This window comes from Rhagoletis pomonella, unplaced genomic scaffold (genome assembly GCF_013731165.1).
Source record: "Rhagoletis pomonella isolate Grant_MI unplaced genomic scaffold, Rhpom_1.0 Rhpom_scaffold_00004, whole genome shotgun sequence".
NCBI lineage: Eukaryota > Metazoa > Arthropoda > Insecta > Diptera > Tephritidae > Rhagoletis > Rhagoletis pomonella.
The window spans coordinates 41,990,019-41,996,848 of NW_023458558.1; positions in this window are offsets into that span (position 1 = coordinate 41,990,019).

Sequence of the window (6,830 nt, forward strand, 5' to 3'; positions counted from 1 at the left end):
AAAAATAACAACAACAAAAAGATGCAACTGAGTGGAAGCCATCGCAACCTGGACAAGTACAATACAAATAATAATATGAAGGCGTACATACGCACATAATACATACCTACTTATAAGTGTATGTGAAAATCAGTGTGAGAATCAGTGGTGGGAACACTCATATTACCCCATAAATATTGAGCTTGTGTGTGAAGCAGCATATATTTGCTCAGAAGATTCACCAGGTAGTGAGGAAAGCTCAACGTTGGTAAACTGCAATAACATTCGACTGACAGCATCTTCGCCACTCTCATACCTGTAGGGAACACCCTGCCGCTTACAGGGTCACGCCATGATCGGGTCCAATGCCAGCTGTGTGGGATCACGTGAGTGCTTTTATCGGGAAGTTCGTGTGAAAAGCCCACAGTAAATGAGCTGATTGAGCCTTATAGGTTGTGAATCCATCATGGGTCAGGGTTCTACCATGCGCCAAATTTGGAAAAGACCCGCTAGGACAGTGTAGGGCACTTGCTAATGTTATATATTTAATTTACTTTTCATGAGTAATACTTTGTATTATTATTATTTAAGAAATTGAAGAAACTTTGTAACATTATGTTTTTCAAAATTAAAATTTTTGAAATTTATTATAGATTTTCTCAATCAATGTGGAATAGAATTTTTAATTTAATTTTAAATAAATTTTATATTTGAGAAAACAAAAACCGATTTTACCTCCTCGTTTGCCAAACATCAGTCGTCCGCTTAAAAAAATAAAAACGCTAATCCATATTGCAGAAACCTTGGCACATCGCCATTCGTACCAGCCCTTCAGCCATAGTCACAGTCAAAAGGAGAAACTGAGCCGAAAGAACCCAGCGCCGCCGAGCATCATTAACCTGCTTGTTCAGCGGAAAATACACATGAACTAGCGAGAACTACTGCTTCTGCTGCATTACTTTTTGCCGATGGTTTCTTTGGCTATTGCGACAAGGCGCTAGCACACACCATACTGTCGCGGTATCAACTGCAACCCCAACCAGCAGGCAACCGCGCTGACATATTGAAGCACATAAATAATTTGCGTAGGAGCTACAACGGCGACGGCGACTTTGCTAAAAGTGTGGAAACACTGCTTGGCCAACGTCCGTCCACAGTTGGCAAAAAGCATATTACTATATTTTATTAAATCTTAAATATCCACCGGATATATCACAATATATATATATATATAAGTATTTAAGTTAGTTTATTTTCTAACTGAATTTAATTGTTAATCGAAACTTCCGCGATTTGTTATAAACCTGTAAACTCCCCTTTATGAGATTTTTGTATTATAACAATCAAAATGTTTCATTCTCCCCAACACGACATACAAACATCTACACGGACACAAAATATAAACGATTCGCTTAATGATTTGCAGAACAATACGTATCAAGAGGAATTAGCAAACCCTTATGCCAGTCGTAATAATAGTGAGATTTGTGCTACTTCTGTTAAATTACCGCAATTCTGGACAAGTTGTCCAGAAGCATGGTTTATTATTAGTTTAGTACAAAAAATATCACGCAAGAAACAACAAAATACGAATATACAATTACTGCACTTCCGCAAGAAGTAATAATAACCATTTTAGACTTTATACAAAATCCACCGGAAAACAACAAATTTACGGCATTAAAACAAATTTTAATATAGAGAAACTCGTTAAATGAGAATGCAAAACTAGATAAAATTTTATCTGATTCTCAAATTGGTGATCGTAAGCCATCCGAATTTTATCGATCAATGTTATTACTTTCTGGTTCCAATTTTAGTTCGGATATTCTAAAAAAACTTTGGTTAAGAAAATTGCCTAAGAATATTAATGTGATTTTGGCAAGTTCAAGTATTAGTGACATTAATGAATTAAAGAAATTAGCAGACAATGTTTGGGAACAAATTAACAAATCAGAATTAGCTTCTGTAAGATTTTCAGAATTCAAAATGTGAAAAATTGGTAATTGAGAATTTAGTCAGAACAAATGAAATTATGTGTGAAAATTTTCAAAAACTTTCTATGAAGTTAAGTGAAATTAAAAAGAATATTCATCAAAATAGTTTTAGGTCGCGTTCGACTAATAGAAATCGTTTTAGAAGTGCTTTAGAGCGCGTTCGAAATCATTTGATAATCCAAATTGGTTAAGTAGGTATCATTACAAATTCGGTAACAACGCAAAGAAATGTGAACAACCTTGTACGTTTTCAAAAAATAAGGATTCGTTAAACTAAAATGATCTGTTGTTGCGGCGACGAACAATGGAAATATACAGTTTTCTACACGTTGCCTCTTTATTTTTGATAACAGAACAATTTAAATTTTTTAATTGATAGTGCTGAGATTTCAGTACTTCCGGTTTCTAAATTTCGATGTACAAAAAAATCTGCCGATATTGTTTTAACGGCAGCTAACGGTTCAATAATTTCAACCTTCGGAAAAAAGCTTTTAAATGTCAATTTAAGATTAAGAGGGGAATTCTCATTCACATTTTTAATAGCTGATATTGCGAAACCTATTATAGGTGCAGATTTTTTTGCAAATTCGGTATTTTAATTGATATTAGACACAAACGATTAGTAGATCCGCTTACTAATCTTTCAGTTAATGCGATTTCCTTCTTTTGTTCGGTTCCTCTTTCAAAAATTTTTGCTGTTGATAATAAATATACAAAACTGTTAAAAGAATTTCCATCCCTTATTGTAGAACCAGATTATTCCAAACCTGTTAGGCATTTAACGGTACATCGACTTGATACAGTAGGAAACCTTCCATTTTCTAAGCCAAGGCGCTTAGATCCCATAAAGTATCAAGTTGCTAAACGTGAGTTTGATTTTTCAATTAAATCAGCAATTTGTAGACCTTCAAATTCCTCGGTAGCGTCTCCACTTCATTTAGTACCAAAGAAAGAACCTAATGATTGGCGTCCTTGCGGTGATTTTAGAAGACTTAATATTGTGACTGTATCGGATCGTTACCCCTTGCCTCATATTCATGATTTTAATATGAATCTTAGAAACAAGAAAATATTTTCAAAATTAGATTTAGTTAGAGCGTACCATCAAATTCCCATGGCAGAAGAAGATATTTATAAAACAGCGATTACTACTCCTTTCGCATGTTTGAGTTCATCCGAATGCCTTTCGGATTTAGAAATTCGGCGCAAATGTTTCAAAGGTTCATCAATGAAGTAGTTAACAATTTCGAATTTGTCTTTGCGTATATTGGTGATCTTCTTATTGCAAGTGAAAATGAAGAACAGCATATTAAGGATCTTCATGTGCTTTTTCAACGTTTAGTCAATTAAGCAGGCACAAAAATTTATAGGGATGGTTAGCTACTATCTTAGATATATTTCAAAATTTGCAGAGTATACTGGTGTTATTTATGATTTGATTATTAGAACATGTCAAAAACGAAGACAAGATTCTAGTTTGGGATGACAAGTCGATTAAAGCTTTTGAATGTATTAAGGAGAAATTTTCATCTAAGGTTTTGTTAAATCATTTTAACAAAGATGCAAAATTATCTTTAATGGTAGATACATCTAATACGGCAAGTGGAGTTATCATACAGCAGCATTTTGATAACAAGTCTGAACCACTTGCTTTCTTTTCAAAAAAACTTTCTTCAACAGAAATTAAATATAGTACTTTTGACCGAGCATTATTGGCAATTTACTTAAATATATAAAACATTTTCGTTATCTTTTAGAAGGACGGCAATTTACAGTTTTCACAGATCACAAGCCTTTAATGTTTGCTCTAAATTCTGAAACTGAACGTAGTCCAATACAAACAAGACATATGGAATTCATTGCACAATTCACTAATGACGTACAGTTCGTTAAAGGACAAGGAAATGTGGTAGCTGACACTTTATCTCGAGCTTTCGAAGTACGTAGATGCAATTAGAAATTCAGAAATTAATTTAAAAATTTTACAAAGAGAACGGCAAAAGGACGATGAGCTTGGTAAACTTACTTCTGGAAAAGTATTTCAAAATCTTAAATTTACTGAAATTCCCCTTTTAAATTTTCATATTTGGTGTGAAGTGTCAGGAGAAAATCCTAGACCTTTCGTTCCAAATAGTTTGCGGAAAACGGTATTTAATATTTGACATGGGATAGCGCATCCTGGTACTAAGGCGAATAAAGAAATTAATATCTGGTCAAAAGAATGCATTAGTTGTCAAAAATTTAAGTGTATCGTCATACAAAAACTCAAGTTAGCAAAATTCCGATTCCTCAAAAAAGATTTCAACATATTCATATAGATATCGTAGGACCTTTACCTGTTTCGATAGGACATCGCTGCATTCTAACAATAATTGATCGGTTTACTCGTTGGCCGCAGGCGTACGGGTTAAGGGACATTTCTGCAAGGGCTATCGCAAATAAGTTTTTAAATGAATATATATCTCGTTTTGGTGTGCCGTTAGAAATAACTACTGATAGAGGTAAATTTACGTCTATATTATTTGCAGAATTGACACACTTGCTTGGAAGCATCAGCATCAACATTTATCATCTATTTGCCGATTTCAAAACCACTTTCGAAAGGAATTGTTCATATGAATGGTCGCCTCAAATAACGTTGTAAGCGACAATTTGTTCAAAGCTAGTTTTCTTGATTTTAAAGATATTAATGTGTATATATTTTTTTTGTTAAGGCAAGAATCTTGAAGAATGCTATACCGAAAAAATAGAAAACCCAATCAAATCCCCGTTTGTGCGTCAGTAAACAAGTTTTTTTTTCTATTTTGTAAAATTATAATTTTGTCGCTTACAACGTTATTTGAGGCGACCATTCATATGTTGAGCAATACCAACAGCCCCATATGAATTGGGAAGCACCTCTCTGATCCACTTGATAACTAACGCGGTTTCCGAAAGGCCGAATACCTGTCGTTTCTTTAATCTGAAGTTGAGGACAGGTTTGCCTCTGACGAAAAAAATACTTACCATCCACTTGAAAAAAATCTACAAAATCTAGAAAATATTAGTTATTCCAATAAAAATTAAAATTGTTTTTAAAGAACTTTTTATTTAAATAATGATATTGTGTTTGAGATTATATTAATGGCATCTTCACGGTTTCCTTCAACCAAAAGCAAAAGTGATGAAATTAAAGGCGACAACGAAACTTCATTATTTGAAAAAGCTTCAAATGGAATTATTGTAGACAAATACAGTGACTCAAAAAAGCGCTTGGTGATTTTTTTAATATTCATAATGTTTTTTAATTACACATTTTTTGGTATTTTTATTTTTTTTTTTGCATACAAATATTGTTTGCGCCAACAACACTCGGAAAAATTAACAAAAAAAAAAAAAATGTTCGCCTAAATTTCGAACCTTTTATCGGAACTTTTAGAAAAACTTAAGGTATGGATATTTATAGCCCATGGAATTTTAGTTTAACCAACAATATACTGCAAAAAATTCCTGTTAATTTTTTAATTTTTTTGGCCGCCGGGCTTTTGCCGTCTTCTTCTTTCATTTAACAATTTCCATTGATAAAAATTGGGGTTGACTTTTGAATTTTTTTTGTCAACAATCATAGTACATTACCAGTTAATTGTTTTCTTTTATTCAAAGAATCATTAAAATATATTTAGGCATTCAAAAGCTCCTCAGGATTCAAGTAAAATGGATTTTAAACCGAGCACGCCCTTTATCGTGCATTTGTATACAAAAAGTGTGCAGTAAAAGTAGACTAATTTTCTGGAAAGAAATTTATAATATAAAGATAATTACGAAAAATTAAGCGGGCTCTGAAAGTTTTAATTGTTTTTTAAACAAAATACTTCAACAAAAATCTACCAAAATGATAAAAAATGTACCTCTCTACCACCTCAAATTTTTTCTACCAATTTTGGTAACAATTTACCAAAGTGGCAACCCTGGTTGTAGAAGATAATAAGATCTACAGATCTGAATTGTTTAGGTCAAATTTTATATAAGGGCGTATAATTTCTGCCGTATGCCATTACTGATAACAATATCAGCCCGAAATCAGACGCAGAATCATCCATCATACACGGGCTTTACCTGATATTTCCAATTGACTTCGGTTCACACAGAAGAGAAACAACTGGCGTGCTTTAATAAACTCGGCCGAAGCATAGACAGACGGCAGTTGATACGGATTAAGTCCTGAAGCTAATCCTTAAAATTAATGCGGTCAGGGGAATTTTCGATGACAACACTGGCCAAAGCAGCCAGCTTTTGTTTATTGCTCGAGTAAGCCAACAAAGCAGGCGAGTTTGGCATACGCGGTAGTCGAGTGGTGAGGACTGCGGACTACAATTCCATAGTACCCAGGCTCCATTCTCAGTCGAAGTGATTCTTAATTTTTATATATATCTTTTTTTGTATTTTATTTGACATTATTTTATTATGTTTCACATTATTTATTTTAGTATTAGGTAATCTTTATTTTTAGAGCTTGGTTTTATTACAAACGTCAAACTCACTAAAAACAAAATTATAAAAGTATAGAAGTTATAAATGAATGAATAAAAAAAAATAAAGGAGTAGTATTTTTATTGAGCTTTGTACCATGATTGTTTATTAGGAAAAATTGAGAAAGCAACAAAGTCTAAGCGGTAGAAGTTATAGCACTATTTCGGAGATCACCACATCTCCTCATCAGACTTCTTTTTTTCTAGACTTCAGCAGGGATCGAACCTGCGAATTCGATGTTCAAAGTCAGAAACGTTAACCACTGAGCTATGTACATCCCGTAAACTCTTGTTGCTAATTCTGACTTTGAACATCGAATTCGCAGGTTCGATCCCTGCTGAAGTC